Below are 16,785 nucleotides of genomic sequence, written 5' to 3'. Positions count from 1 at the left end.
TGGTGACTTCTGGAGTGGACTGTGATGTGGACTGTGTGGAGTGATTGTGTGCATAGGTGGTGACTGCGGGAGAGGTATATGTGCTATTATAAGAGACTGCCCGAATAGCGGGGTAGACACGACAGATTTCAGGACATTATTAACATAGAAGTGTCGCTACAGTGGAGCAATTGCCGGCAGAATAAGCAAGGCTAATCCCACCTGTAGCATTCAACACCTCAACTCAACTCAACAACTGAACTCAATTACAGAATTTTAACGAGGAAGGTTTGAGTATACCCAACTTCGGCACTGTAGTCACACCGCTCTGCCCTCACTCAGCTCTTTACCCAAGCCTCTCTCAGCGATGCACCCGGGTGTAGCTGTGCTGCCCCCCAGCACCCTGAAAAACCGTTCAGACGCCTTCGGTTGCTTTACATCTACACAATATAAGCCTCGACGGGAAAAGTACTGAGACGGGATCTGATTCTATTTCAGGCGCCATTTTAGGCAAGTAAACCGGACTACAACGCGCACAGCGCTTGCAAAAAGACTACAACTCAAGATGAGATGACGGCTTGCATGCTTGCGATAATTGCGCGCATGCACAGTCAGCTTTTGGAAATCTGTATATTGTAACAATTCAGAGAAATGCTAGAGTTTCTGGAATGCCAAGCAAATGAGGTAGATGAGATAGTTGAACTAGACAGTATAACATTCCAAATCCATATTTTTTTGTAATGCCCGTCCTTCCTGACAGGGGAAATAGACCCGATGACCCGCGTGCGGAGTGCCCTATTCGCTATAGGTTCACCTTAGCAATAGGGGGGTGCGTGGCATCGCTTAAGTGAGTGAGAGCGCTCGGAAAATAGAAAGACAATAATGAAAACATTTTATTACGCGCGCTATAATTACAGTTTCTCTGGACGAAGAACACGGTGAACTTTCAGCTAGTCCAGTGACAACTGCCCACTACAGGACAAGCTGAGCTGTACACCTTTTCAAATTTGCCCTCCTGGACGCAGCCATATTGCCAATGGACTTTGGCTGCAGCATTCGAGTTGCACTTCACACAGTCAACTTATACGTCTTATGCGTTTCACAGGCCTGAAGGAACGTGTGCCCAGTCACGTTTTAAATAGTAAATATGTATCTAGACTAAAGGTCTCCGTAAAATTAATCGAGCGGCTCTGCTTTATCAAAGACATGGAAGGCACAAGGCCGCCCAGCGGACACGTCACAAGCACGCATAGCAAGGCGGTCTTTTGTTACGAGGCGAATGCGACTGAGTCGTCATCACATAGTCAGGGCCATGTACTCCAGTACTGCTTTCCGCTCCTCTGGCGCTTTAAAGCTCACCAGAATTTTTTTGGATGGACTTCCAACAATTACCTTAAAAGACAATAATGAATAATTGGTAAACATCACTTTTTAACCACGTATGCTTGCATTTGTAAAAAAACAATTGACCCTACGTACCGACTCAGTTCTTGACTAGTTCGTGGACACTGTCTTCTAGAACGGATTAACATGCACCAAGATAAAAATCATAATACTTGGACGACCATCTAAAACGACTCTTGGTTGACGCACTTTGCACTCACATGAAGTCAGCATTCTATCGTAAAGTATGCACTTAGTTCAGTGAAGCAGCACTTAATGGTCACTTCATCTATGTTCAAGACGTTTAGTTTCATCGCCTTCAAGATTTATTGACTCAGTACAGTGGTGAGGATACTGAATGTAAAAGCAAAGCTTGAGCTACTCGGCACATTGAGTGTGTTAACCCTTCAGCTTAGACATACAAAACGCTTTGTAAGCCTTACGATCGAATCCTGACATGGTTACAAAAGTTTGGCGACTGAAAGAAGGAGTACCTTTGACGATGGGGATGCCGTGTCGATACTCGGAGGAAAGATAAAGGAGCGCGATTCACGAGATGGCCAAAGCGCCGTCAACACCTGAACATGATTGGCCCGCCAGCATCGACACGGGAAAGTGCCGCAAGATGACGCTGATTGCGGCCACATGTAACAAATGGAATTTAAGTGCGTTTACCCTTTTATCTAAGTGTGTGTTCACACCAAGTGAGTACGGTCGTTGATAAAATATGTGCACACGGAGATCTCGCGCCTTTCAGGCACGGCGAATCTTACGTAAAGGGGGAAAAAAACGTGCCGTACGCAAGCCCCAGACTATCTTGTCCGTTAGGCGCTCGGGCTTTAAAAACGTCGCAATTTTATTTCAGTCCGGAAATTTGATAGCGACAGTCAGTTTACAGCATTAGTAACGATTGCTGGGCTAGTTGGTTCATAATCCTGGATCGAACCAGCGCGAAAACACGGGGCTACAGAAAGGAAGAACACAGACACCGCAGTGACTTACAACTTACTTTATAGAAATTCTAAATGTAGCAAAACAGGAAATTTTTGGTGTTAATCTACGAAACCTTTTAAGTAACTAGACCTCGGCATTTTACCCGTGTACTGGGTTCTTGAAGAGGTCATGTAAAAATAGAGAAAGTGAACATGCATCGCAAGATGCCATGGGGAACCAAGGCATTGGAAATCGCGGAGAAAGGCATTAAGACGGGAAAGGTGGCTCCATGTTCCTTCGTCTCATCGAGGTGAGAACAGGACGAAGCCGTTTACATTTGCAAGCGCTGTTCTGTAAATATGGGAAGATAAGATGAGAATGGTAGTGTAAACACCGATGGAGATAGGAGACAGCTGTGGTGCGGTGCTATCGGCCTGCGCCATGAGGATCTATTATTGCAGAATCAGCAAAGCTTTTTATTCGGTTCTTAGAAAGGCCACTCAGCTGACATAGAGGTCCAATTGAAGTTGTCCCCTATGAATAGACTACCGTGTTGTGACTAAAAGAGGCGAATTTTATTTAAAACACTGTTGCAATAATCTAGAGAACGCTGAAAAATTAAATACTGGTATCGCTGCCGACAGGGAAAGGTTTAATTGAAGAGACATGCGAGATGCCTTATCTATGCTGTGGGGGTAGTCAGGTTCATGATGATGATGATCGCTGCCGACGTGCCGTGTTCACAAGCAAACTGAAGTGATTCAACCCAGTTTTTAACGCGCATCGCTGAAAACTAGGCTACTGTGCTATGCACTGCCGAATTCTGTTCTGCTAAATCCTTTTGGATTCAGCTAGTAATGAACTTTCCAAAGTCTAAGGCACGTACAGTAAGTAACAAGTGATTATCGTATAACACTGTGTCACGTAATATAAAGTTAAAAAGCGCACTTTTCGCAAGAGGTTGATATCGCGCATGACAGTTGTGGACAGGCGTTCATAGACGCAGATATATGACTGCTAAAGGCATACATAAGAAAACTCAATTTTAGGCACGCACATTCTCTTTACCGTTCGGAAAAAGCAAAACCACGCCAGGTGCCTTTCTTGGAGCACCTGTCTCTGGTCCACATGTCAGTAGAAAGGTGCTGAACGCGGAAGATTTGGGCTACGAATTCCTACGCGGAAACTTATACAAGTGATAATCTGAGAAATGCGTTGTAGAGGTATGAGGGAAAATGAAGTTTCCGAATTTATACTCTTCAAGAGATGAAAACAGCAGCGAAAGCTGCACCGCAGCCCTCATCGCGCGGTGGGCATCGACCAAGGTGACTTCGGTGACGTGGGCATCAGTGGAGCATTCTCATGACTTTCTGCACAGGGCGACTCTATTCATAAGTAAGGTAACGCGTTAGTTTATGCTTAGGCAGCAGCGATCAGCACCATCGAAAGGCCCCGTACATTCTTGGCGCAGTCATTTACTCAGTTATTGCTGCAAAACTCTTGGAACGTGACTGCCCGAAATAGCATATAACAGCTTCTGTGTGGCTGCATTAATGACGGGCTCTGCACCTCAAAAATTGTCGAAAAAGAAAAAAAAGAAAACGATGCTGGGGCCTAAATTGATAGCAATACGAAAAAAAAAACTCGAAAAGCTGCCTCATGAGCTTTGTTTAGGCTTGCAAAAGCATTGAGATAAGAGAGAAAGGCAACTTTTGAACTAAGCAAGCCAAGCGGGTTTGCTGCGATAAAAAAAAAAAACTTACAGAGAATAAAGAAGAAAGGGAACCCAGATAGCATCTTCGTGTGAAGCTCATTCGGTTTAACTACTTAATAAGGCTGAAGTTCGTTGAAGCTTTAAAGTGATCATGAACACTGGTTTCCTTCAAATCATGAAGCCCTTTTCACGAAGCCATAATTTACAGCCAAGCTTTAGAGTTCATCGACTTCCTTCACAGATATATCTCCAGTTCGTATATACGGCAGCTTTACAAGGTTTATTATGAAACATCCAGGCGCTAACAAACAACGACGCAGAGGGGACAGAGCGGTAACTCGCAATTACAAGAATTTTTAATCAGAGGCATCTATATATACAACAAAAACCAAAACAAACCTGGAGTATTCACACGCCACATGCCGACGGATGTGCAGGGTTGCGCGATGTGCGACCGATGTGCTATTGCTCTGGATTTGTTTTGGTTTTTTTTTGAATATGTAGAAGCGTCTAAACAAAAATTTTTGTACTTACGAGTTATCGCTGTTTCCCCTCTGTGTCGTTGTTTGTTAGCGCCTTGATTTTTCATAATGAACCTATACCAACTAGCTCAGTTTTCTGTCCCTTTACATGGTACAACTGTGCCATGGTGCTTTGAATGGCGGTGCAGAAGCAAGACACTCTCAGGTTGGCGGACATGGGCACGCAGCGATGAAGCAGACATGTGTGGGCGTGCCTTGGTAAAACGAACGAGCGTTTTCATCAGATAATGGGGTGGCTCGAGGCTGCGCTGCGCCTCTAATTTGCCGTGCCTGGAGTTTTAAGAGCACCAAGAAATTCCAATACAGCACCTTCAACTAAAGAATATAGACACAAGGATGCACCAAATGGGCATTTAGGCGTGACCGGAGCCGCTTTTTTGATAGCGCAGATAATTCAAAATGGTAACAGAGTGTCAGTCTGATATTCAGAACAACTATGAATTGAGTACGGAGAGCTAAAGTTTCGGCTTGCTCTCTTCAACACTTTAAGGCGCTTTTTAGATGGCTGCGTCCGTTGCGAACTCGGAGATTTTATTCATAGTGTACAACAGCTAGCAGAAATTACTTCGTTTCAGAAAAATTTCCCGTCCGACAAATTGCCAATACAGAGCATTTTTATTCACGCTAGCCAACGGAGCGAAAAATAATTTACAGAACACTGAGCTGGGTAGCAGGCGTTTTGCCGTTTTCTGGCGAAGAGATTTTTCAATACCAATGTCCATTTTTCCCCGGATTTTTTGTGTTAAGAACATCTTCAATAAACGAAATGATCCCACCATCCCTTGGCCATTCGTGTCATAAATGCTGGTGTTTGAAACTTAGTTTCAGCAAATTTGGCAGTTACTGAGAAAATTTTGTACGTACGTGTAAAACATTAAGCGCTTGTTTTTTTTTTCGTCGGAAAACTAAGTGACGTGCTTTTTTAAGCCCTTTATATTCTGTTCTGGAAACAAATATTGTTTCATGCAAACAGTATGATTTGGTTTGGTGTATGGGGGTTTAACGTCTCAAAGCGACTCAGGCTATGAGGGACGTTGTAGTGAAGGGCTCCGGAAATTTCGACCACCTAGGCTTCATTCACGTGCACGGACATCGCACAGCACACGAGCCTCACATGGAAACAGTAATTGGTGCCTTGCATACACACAAAGATTATTGAAAAGGCTACGGCTGCTTACGCAGCTTGCAATCTGAATACCATTGATTATTCCCAATGGATCGATCTTGATTTCTTTTTCTTTTTGAATTTTAAATCGGCACGCTCTTCAAAAGTTTTACTTCGTGTATTGGTGCTCAAGACTGATTGCGTGGTTTTGCTGGCATTGGTTTCAAAGAAATTTCAAGCTACATCTTGCGCTGCTCTGATCCATGCTCTAACGGTTTTCTAGCAGGAACATCAACTTAAATGAAGCGCCTTCCGGTACTCAACGCCTCTACTGAAACCACCGCAATTTCAAATTAGCGTTAGGCCGTTATTCTATAATTAACGGGCTCGCGACTAGCTGTACGCTGCTTCTTGTGCACGGTTCTGTAGTATAAATACACCCTTATCAAACCTCGTTGCGCGGTAATACTTATGACAAGGTACTTCAAAAAATAAATTGCTTTCATGGTACTCTACGCACAGTGGCCAATTATGGGGCACTAATGAATTACACTGCGCATTAAGACAAGTGCCTTGGAGATCCTAGAGAGTTGGACGACTCATCACCTTCAGATACACCGTGAATAAAAGGTACGAAGAAACCACTTCGTCAACTATACAGTATTTTATGGTCCTGACGTCTGTATGGAACCAGGCTAACGCAATGATTTTGTAAATATCACCCAAATGGACATGTAAAACTGTAATAAACTCTAAAAAAGTAGATTTGTGTCGAAACATTACTTTATATCTTTTTTTAGACGCGGGTCCGGTTCCGGCCGTGGCAGTCGCGTTGCGATGGAGGCGAAATGCTAGAGGTTCGTATAATGCGCGTTATCAGTGCACGATAAAGAACCCCAGGTGGTCGAATTTACCGGAACCCTTTATTACGGCGTCTCGCATAGCCTGAGTCGCTATCCGACGTTAAACCCTCTTAAACAAAACCAAACCTTATGTTTTATTGCGGGGAAAGAAGAAATCTGAAATTTACTGATTTGATTCGCACTATATCTTTTCCAACATGCGACATTGTATTCGCCAAGGAGAACGCGAATTCGCAGAACGGGCCAGTGGAAACCAGCATGCAGCTAGAATGCGTGCTGCACTAAAAGAAAGCGTCTCTTGTGAGCCAGTGGGAGCTATGACCTGAGGTGGCAGCTCGAACGCGTGTGCTTTCCCTGCCACGGTCAGAATTTATGAGGAATTGAGTCGTGTATCTTTTACTGCGTACGAAGCCCGTTTACGAGTACCGTGTCATTCTTGTCATATTTTTTTCTCTTTCTGAGGACCTGTCCCTTCACCTCTCTGTCTCACTGCACATGTATTACAAAAACGCAAACATTAGCCAACTATCTAAGTAGCAAGCGATATTTATGGAAGGATTTAGAAGGGAGCTAAAGACGGACAATTTATAAAAATATGCTTTGTGCGGTGCATCCTCCCATGGTGCCGTGTACAACAAGTCCATGGTGCGAGTGTCGTGTACCAAGGACTTTTCATGGTATTCTAGGTCCGCTTCGCGTTGTTTTTACCTTGTACCGTTAGGTGTCGCGTCTCTCTTTCTCCTACCCTTTGTGTTGTTTTGTGCGTTTTGTCTGAGTGTGTTCTCTTTTGTTGCTTCTCATTTGCGCCCCTCTGTGTCCCGATATTTAGCTTCTTGCGGAAAAAATGTTCCGCTCCTACTCAGCGCACTTTTGTTTGCTTGGCCTCTTCCGGCGTTCTGTTTTACAGTGCCAGCGTATATATCCAACTTCTGCGCACGCGTCAAGCAACTGCCACCAATATCAAGCGTCCGCGATCAAGTCATACCCAGGCGCACATAGCCAGCGCTAGGTAGCAACTTGCTCAACCACACGTAGGTGGGAAGGCGCGGGATTTAAAAAAAGGGCCCCAAGACACTCCGAAACGGCTCTCAAGAAAACAACTTCCAGTGTCTTGATAACACGGCATCCTGAGCACAAGAGTCATGAAAACGCTCCTGCGATGCGGTGGTGAATCAATCCCCTTGTGGGCGACCGCGCAAACGGCACATGCGAAGCGTCCTGATTAGAACTCGGAAAGTACGCGTAGGCCACAGACAAAAACGCGCGATGGGTCGAAGAAAACATGAACTTTCGTGTGACACTGTCCGCAAACGTGATGCAAGCAAACATACTCAAATCCGCGCTGAAGAATTTTTCAAACTCTGAAGTGCTCAATGGAACTCCCCAAAAACAGGAACACAATCGGCATGCACTCATCAGTTCCAGGAGCATTCAAGGCAATTGGATAAATTTCAAAATCACGATGTTTATCAACTAGTGCTGATTCTCTGCGTCAGCACGGATTTACACTTCAGTTCAGGTTTTAATCAGTGTCTCCTCTAACGAGCTATCCATTCTGGACTCTTTGCACCTGTTTTACTTGCATTTGACGCGAGTACTGTTCCATTTCCCGCAGACCCTCATTTCAAAGACGCCGCTTTATTTATGAATCCTGAAGTTGCATATATGACATAGTTGTTGCAGTCAAATATCAACGATTTGTAATACCAAAACTTCAATTTTTGATTAATACTAGAAATGTCATTGTCAACCAGACTTAAAAATGAATGGCATGAGCGCGCGCACTTTTTAACTGGCTATCGAATGTTTTATTGCAGTTCGTTCTGCTTCGAAATTTCTACACTCGAACGGATATCTAGAGTTCGGTTAATCTTTAACGCCTAAATGATATTGGGTTGCCAGCGTAAACTTGTTTTCTGAGAAACGTATTCCTCAAGGCGGCAATATCAATATGGTAATCGGAGCATTTATTATGAGCGACGGCAGTTATTTTTTACTGCTCACATTTTCTCAATAACACGCCAGTCACTCGCGTAGTAGATTTTATGATTACCTCGAATATATTTGCTTGGGAGAGGTAAGATTAATTTAAAATTGCAAACGTTGAAAAAGAATGCCATAAAATGTCGCACATTGGACATGCAAGTTAAAAAACACTAACACAATGTCAAGTAAGATGCTTGAGGAAAGAAACAGGGACTCTCTTCCACAAAATTTCATTGAAGAGTACCAGCAAAACAGAATTGATTCAAATCACGTGACCATCATCATCTGTAGGTAGCAAAATGCCGCTTTTGCAGCGCCGAAGTCGAGATAAACTTTCAGGGAGTGGAATTTTTTTTATCCGCCTTGTTACCTTCTACTGTTGGAAACACATGCAAGGTTGAAAATCTATTTTGCATGCTCTCTTTAACACGCCAGAAGGCGTCCTCTCAGTGATTCAGAACCTGTCTATCCCTTCCACCCCTGCGACTGATGAGATCTCTGTCAAGTACCTGAACACAGCCAAGCACGCATTAGGTCCTATCCTAAGAAATCAATCACGTATTCGCGGGCAGCGTCAAGCAGCCTGGACGGTTTTCAGAGTTATTCATGTCTTTAAAGGTGGAAAATCACGATTTACTACCTAACTACCTTTACTAGCTGATCTCCCAAAAAGTATTGCAAGTAAGATTTTGTTCTTATCATAGCTGTTGTTATGAATCACCTTTACAATAATGACCCGCTCTTTTGCAAATCACGACAGATTGCGGATGCATTCATTTTTCAGACTCAACTACTTTAAATTTATTTCAAACATGACATTCCAACGTGCATTGCTAAGAAGACACTCACGCCGCATTTACTCATTTTAAGAAAGCATTCGTTTAGGTACCTCATTGTCACTTGCTCCTAAATCTTAGAGCCCTGGATCGAAATCCTGTATTTAAAAGTTGCGCAGAATATTTTTCTCAAATAACTGTTATTACGTTGAATTAGAGAACTAAGAATCTTTAAATTTTGTAGTTTACTCAGGCGTTCTTCAAGGAAGTATAGTGAGGCCCATACTATTGCTTGTTTACGTTAATGGCTTTCTTTCAAGAATTCAAGAATATTCAAGAATTGAAGAATACGTCTTTTTGCGGACCATTGTGTTTTATGTCACAATGTTAAATGTGCATTAGACTGCAACGATATTCAAGAGATCGATAAGCTAGGTTTGTGACATTGTGAGTGGGTGATGATTATTAAGACTTTAAGAGCACGCACATTATATTTTCGAGGAGCAAAGTGCCTGTTGAATACATCTATACATTCGCCCTCGAGTGCCTGGAGATGTTTCAATATAAGTACACGGGGTGCTTCGAACTTCCACTCTAAACTAGGGCCTCCATGTCGAGAATGTATTATCGACGGCAAAACGTACCTTAGGCTTTATCAGTCGGTCTTTGCGTTCTTCTAGGAATAACACTTAGCTCACTGCCCAGAAAGCCCATGTTAGATTTAAACCAGGATATGCTAATTTTACTTGGATCCTCGTTCTGAATGTCTGAGTAGCTGCCTCGAGATCCTAAAGGATTATGGAGCCTCTTACATCCTGTCCATATAAAACAGAGCATCTAGTTTGTCTGACACGATGAGTACATAATCTCTTTCTAACGTGGCTCAGAAATGTTACATTCCGAGAGTAAAACATTTTCACAATAGGTTTTAAGCATGCATCAGGAAGACACTTTTCTTTGCTTCCAATTTATAAAACTGCTTGAACTGACCAGTCCGGCAAAGTTTTTGTTCCTGTAGCGCGTATGTCTTCCTTTTTCCCTCAATGTAACACTCAGGTAATAGATCATGGAACCAACTCCATGACTCAGTTCTTATCATAACTAACCCTGGAAATAATGTTCAGCTGCACTGACCGCTCAAAATATTTATAATTAACATTTAGTGATATATTTCTCATTTGGGCACGATTATATTGTTTCCCAAGTACGACTATCTTGAGCCTGTCTAGTTGTATTTTTATTGCAATATTTCGTACCTTAGCTCGAAAAAATTGCGCAGCGCTGGATGTCGTTTGCATGCCATCTGGGATGTTTCATATTGCCCCGCTTATGTAAAGCCATTTGGGCCTTTAAACGCCAAGGTAAAGCGTGACACGTGTCAACCAGGCGCCGATTTAAGATTGTTTTTTTTTGTTCAACACAGAACAACTTTGACGTTAGGCTGTCTACAAAGAGACAGATGATTATAATAAAGGGAAAAAGGGTGTTAAAAGTATTTCTAGTTCGCATTAGGCTGATGTTTATGCGGTAAACGATCCGTCAAAGTTTTAATGCCGGAGCATTACTAGTTCCATTGCGAGAAAAGCCGCTTACGCGCGTGTACTCCCAGATGGTGCAGAATTTCAAGCGATGGCAAGAAAAAATGAAAGAAAAGGAGGGTTACATAATCGAGCGGCCGTATAATGTACAGAGCAAACTAGCACTGCAGCTGCAGTAATTTATGTACATGCCACCCGTCTATACATACTCGCCACTGGTCGACCTCCATGTGGCACCAGTTTTCCCGACATTGGCATCAAAATTGTGACGGAACCGTTTGTCGTACAGCATTCCTGGGTAGTGCCGTAAGATTTGTTGCATTTAGCTTACATGTGCTAGTCAAGTTAGAGGCTAGCTTGCGAAAGGGATTCGAACGGACGACATATGCAACTACGACTGTATGGCTTCCGGGGAATTTTGTATCAAAATTGGGATGCAACCGTTCGTCGTACAGCGTTCCGGGTTGTACCATACACGCGCGTGCGTGAGTGTGTGGGTGGTGGCAATAGTAGTGGTGGCAAAGTGTTAGCAATAACATGTGTTTCCTTTTTTTGAACTTGTCACATGCTTCATGCGCATTTTTGTACGGTGATGATTGTTATGTCCAATTGTATAAGTACTGTCTACGTGTATTTTATAACCGCTGCTGTTGCGCCCAGTGGGGCCAGGGCCTCGTCAGGAGACTAATTACCTCCATTTGTCCTGCCCCACGAGCAGTACCATGTATTGCCCATCCAATGAGTAAATAAAAAAATAAAAAAATACACGCATAATTCGAAGAAAAGTATACTCATCGACAGAAACAAACTCACTTCGCAAACCTCAACAAAATGACTACGTGTTGCGTTCACTACGTGCTTTCGCATTCCCACACGTAAGCAGTTTCAAGTGTTTCTGTCGACTTTTTTCATCGTTTAAAAGTCAAAATAAGATTATCTGCGGTTTGACTACTGCTGAACCTGGTTAGAAAGATAAAGTTGAGGTGTATGGGGAAAGTAGACGCTGCTTGGAGTCTGTAACGTTGAGTACGTTCCGCACACTGGATAGGTACTGCCACCCTGGCAGGTGGCTGTTAAATTACCGGCTGATGGTAAGAGAAAGAAGAGGAGGAGGAGGAAAATCTTTATTTCCGAAGAAAAGACATTCAAAGGCTTGTCGGCAGTCCCCACTGGCTTGCGCGGAAGCGAGGGCCCTGCGTGCCACTCCGCGCTGGTGGTCAGGGTTTGCGCTGAGCAGAATGGCCTCCCATCGCCCGGGTCGGGGTTTGGTACAAGGCTGAAAGCTGAATTTCGTTGCAAGTCTGCACCATGTGATAAGTCGTGGCATTTTCCCCACAGTTAGGGCATTACAGTTCGTACTGTGTGGGATACCACATGTTTAGTTCGACGGCTGTTATAAAGGTATTTGTTTGAAGGCGTCTGAATGTGTGTTCCTCACCCTTGCTTAGGTCTTCGTGCGGCAGAGGGTATCTGCGCCTCGCCAACCTGTGGTGTTGAAGGTATTTGTTGAAAGTAGTCACTGGTTATGGATCGCGCTCCGCGGTCTCATCAGACGAGGGAGAGGCCCGGGAGAAAAGCGCTCGGCCATGCCTGTGAGCAGCGGGATATCCTCCCGTCTCGTTCATGTGGACCAAGTAATGCTGGCTTTGTTATGTGTGTGCTTGTTATGTGGGTGCAGTCCGGTGTACTTGTCCTTTCATAAGGTCCGCGCAAGTGTTCTGGTAGTCTGTTAGGGTGCTTGAGTTGGGTCTGGTAGGTAGCGCTAGCGCTATGGCTCTCTCCTCTGCGTGAGTGGGTGCATAGTTTTCATAGATGCGGAGTTAATCAGACATCCTTGTGTGTGGACAACAGCCGCAGAAGGATGACCCTGGCCGTTGTCAAACCACAACACCACAATTAAAAAAACACGAAAGAAAAGATCCCCTACGCTACTTGGTTTCGGTAGCTGTTCGCTTCCGTCATGTACGTCATCATGAGCCCCTCTCGTTTCCTTGCTCAAAATGATGGGTTCTCATTTTAGATTTCCTCCTACAGGTACGTCGACTACCTTTTCATTCCAAACCTTGGTTAAGATCCCAGTGCTTGTGTAATGATCGGAAAGGTAAAAGCACACTCTGCTAACATACGCTAGACACAAGTGTATGTGTCCAGCGTAGATAATTATTTTCAGTTATACACCGAGTATTTCTACCCCAGCAGCTTTGTGGTGGTGCCAGTGTAACCTTTTTTCTACCTTTTTATAAAGATTTGAAAAATAATGATGCTGACTGTGAGGTTTCACCACACCATAGTTAGCTTCCTGAGATGCTTTTTTTGACTGGTGTGAGGTTCAGTAAAATTAGGGAGTCTTGCATATTTGCGGTAGAGCGGCCTTTCATTGTCTGCTGTCGCCATAACACTTCGGCTCGTAGCGCAAACGCAAGACGTGGTCACGTTGATGAACTTGCTTTCGAGTGAACTGCCATTTCTGTAAACGATGTGTAGGCTCTCCTTTACATCAACACGGCGGAAGTCACCGTGGGAACTGCACCTGCCACCAGGGCACTTGCACGTTACGTACGTTACGTACGTTACGTTCTCCGGTGGTCTGTGTCGATCATTCTTTGATAGGTGCAGGTGGCCCTTTCTCCCAAAGCTTCCGCACTGGGGTCTGGCTCACATGAAGTGTTGATGATCTTGGAGGGCGCTGCGCTCGTAATGATCGCGAAGGCGAGAGCCACGCATGCAAAGCGGCTCACATCAGCAGGTCTTCTGAATGTCGGAAGGTCCATAGCTTTTTCTCTTCAAGCTCCACTCGTACCTACTGAGGAATCGAACGTCCAGTGGCGGTTTATCCCTCTTTAGTACCTTGTGCGGTACTCGTGGCTTTTTTAGGAATATTGTCATTCTTCAGCAATTATTTCTGACTTACAATAAAAAATAGAAAGGTGCACTCCTTGCGAATTCTTAACGTGCGATGCCGCATATTTGCTTCTAAGAAAAAAACGTCTGTCTATGTCCTGTTCAGAGGACCTGAGACCCACGCTTTTATACACACCTTGACTGTCGCTGCCAGTAAGTATGAGGTCAGTAAATGGCGACCTTTTTTTCACATTTAGGTCCCGTGCAAATACGGGGTTTCCCGTGGATAGAAAAGTTTCCTTGGACACCGGTGTGCTCTCTCTTTTCCAGGTTCCAAGATAGCGCCTTGCAACACGAATAGCTCTCATGAGCCTGTGATGACAGAACACTGCTTGAGTTTGGAGTGGCGCGGTGACTGGGCACTACATTCTCGCTTTCTCTCGTAATGGTCACCACTTACTTGTATTTACATTTGCTCATTTGTGCTCTCAGCAAAAGAATTCTCATGGCTGCTCTACTTAGAGCATCCTCATTCAGCAAAGATGTCAGGAAATTTCGCGTCATGATATACTATGTAAAACGCATTTCTGTCCCTGAACATTGTACTGCAGCTGTAAACATTGCAGTACACAAAGTCCAGCGAAAGGTGCTAAATAGAAATGATGCATATTTCGATTTCTTTAGAGATCCAAAAGAATCATGACATTATTACTGCGTGAGCAGAATAGTTCTCTTTCAGTAAAAAAAAACCGTGATCTTTGTGTTCGTCTGAAAGATAGATAAAAGTTGGGAGCCTCTTTGAAATAGGGTTGTGATTCTAACAGCATGCTTGGCCTCCTTTTTTGTACTTCTTTGACCGATCTGCCAAACTTAATGATGCCATCTATAAATTCGCCATTTTTCTTGAAATACAGTTCTTAATGACGAGAAGCTTGCCTTGTCAAAGAAAATATCCCGGTTGGCAGGCAAATATAGTCAGTTTCCATGCATCTCGGAATGTGTCGAAGATTTCGAAAGAACAAAAGAGAAACCAAGGAATTACCACCGCATCTAGTGGTCTCAGGATAATGGTCGCCGACAAGGAAGGGTGCTTCGTCGTTCTCCCTGCTGGCACCTTTGAAGAAAAAGCGCATCAAGCCTTAACGAAGAACTTCAAGTCCGTAACTTTCAGAGCTAACAAAGTCAAGCTAACTGCCCTTCGTCTTTTGGAAGAGAACAACTTGCAACGCCTCGCGGCTTCTGTTAAGAGCGCAAAAGGATCGCACCTTCAGGTTTTCTTTTCTGCAAAGACGCATAAGGACAATGTTCCCTTCAGATCTATCGTGTCTGAGCACGGCACTTGGCAGTTCTTCGTGTCTAGCTATCTTCAAAAGCATTTGTCTTGTTTCATAATTGAGGATCCTTTTCACATCTCTAATTCCGGTGCGAAGGTTTACTTCCTAAAATCCAATAACCCGGGAAGGTGTGATGATTTCAGCATTGATGTGCAAGACCTATGTTATTCTCTACCGCATGATTTGCTCATGAAAAGTGTTAAAATGTGCATCGCTGATCACAACAATGAAACTGATTTTATTGCTAGATGTAGTGTGTCCCTTGAGAGCTTCTTAGAGATTCTGTCTTTTTACTTCCGTTCAACTGTCATTGAATGGAGAGGGAAATCGTTTGTGCAGAATGATGGAGTGTGCATAGGATCTAAAGTAGCACCTGTGTTAGCCATTATCTTCCTTGCCAGGATAGACAGATCCATAGACAGTAGATGTGATGGGTTGGTTCTGAGGATTTTTCGGTATGTCGATGATTATATTGTTTTGTTAAGAAGGGTTCTTGACGCGTAGCGTGGTTGATGTACTGAAGGTTTTCAGAGAATGCGCGATGGGACTTTCACGACTGAACTTCCTAAAGAAGATGTACTTCAATTTTGGGACTTAAGACTGTTGTTGGAAGAGCGTCATGTGTGTTGGGAATACTTCTCTCGCTCTACCAAGTCTTTTCTAAATTACCAATCAGGCCATACAAAACTGGTAAAAAATGGTATTGGTTTTTCTAGCATGAAATCTGCCATGAACAAGTGATGTCTTGAAAGAATCAACTAAAGATTTTTGCGTCAAGTTGGCCGATTAAAATCTAGCGGTTACCCTTATCATGTGATTTCCAGAGAATGCGATAAGCTTCTTAGATGGATCAAGAGAGGGGATAAGCCAAAACAGGAAAAAAAGAAGTTTGTGGTGGTGCCTTACACACATGGTGTGGGGCATGGTTTAAGGAATGTTGCGGCGAGATACGATGGTGATGTGGTTTTTTTAGTGCCTAGAAAATTTAAAGGTATTTGCAGGCAGGTGGAAGAAAATATTAAGGCAATAACCGCGAAGAAAAAGAGTGGGGGTTATAAGACCAACCATAAGAGCCCTTTTGTGCCCTGTAATGTGGGGGTTCTCTACAAGATTCCGTGCACTTGCGGGTTGAGTTATATTGGCCAGACAGGACGTTGCATCAAAGCTCGTCTTAGTGAGCACCACAGGCCCCGAGATAATAAGTCTTCTTGTAACCTTGCCCGTCACTGGAGAGAAGGTACTTGCACCCCTCTCTTGTCTAACACCGTCATCCAAGGAAAACATAATGACAGCCTTACGCGGGAAATTTTGGAGGTTTTTCACATCCGCTTGGAATCAGATAGCTGCATTAGTGATCCTTCTGTCACACTAACTGATAAAGAGATGGTGTTCTTATCCGGCCAAGATGTGTAGTCTCGCGCTCGTGCTGATTGTCACCGTTGTGGGCATGATTAGCAGCTTTGTGTCGTTTTCTTTTGGTTTTCCTTCTTGTTTGTGTTCGGCGTTCTTAGTATTTAAGATGCTTTGACGCTTGTGGTGTCCTCTCTTCGTTGTGTCCCGTTGTTTGTGTCCCGCTCTTGAAATATGAAAATGCACTATCATCATCAGTTCACGACAGAAAAAAAAAATCGACGGGTGCCTCCTCCTTCTTCGACGTCATCGTCGAGCGAACTACAAAAGGTAACGCGACGAGAGTACATAGAGAACTCACCCACACGGGGAAGTACCTAGATATTCTTTCGGCGCACACAATAGCAAAGAAAGCGAACAGCTGCCTCGGCGCTTTTCAAT

This window comes from Amblyomma americanum, chromosome 10 (genome assembly GCF_052857255.1).
Source record: "Amblyomma americanum isolate KBUSLIRL-KWMA chromosome 10, ASM5285725v1, whole genome shotgun sequence".
Classification (NCBI taxonomy): domain Eukaryota; kingdom Metazoa; phylum Arthropoda; class Arachnida; order Ixodida; family Ixodidae; genus Amblyomma; species Amblyomma americanum.
The sequence above is the reverse complement of the archived record's forward strand: the minus strand, read 5'-3'. Positions refer to the sequence as shown.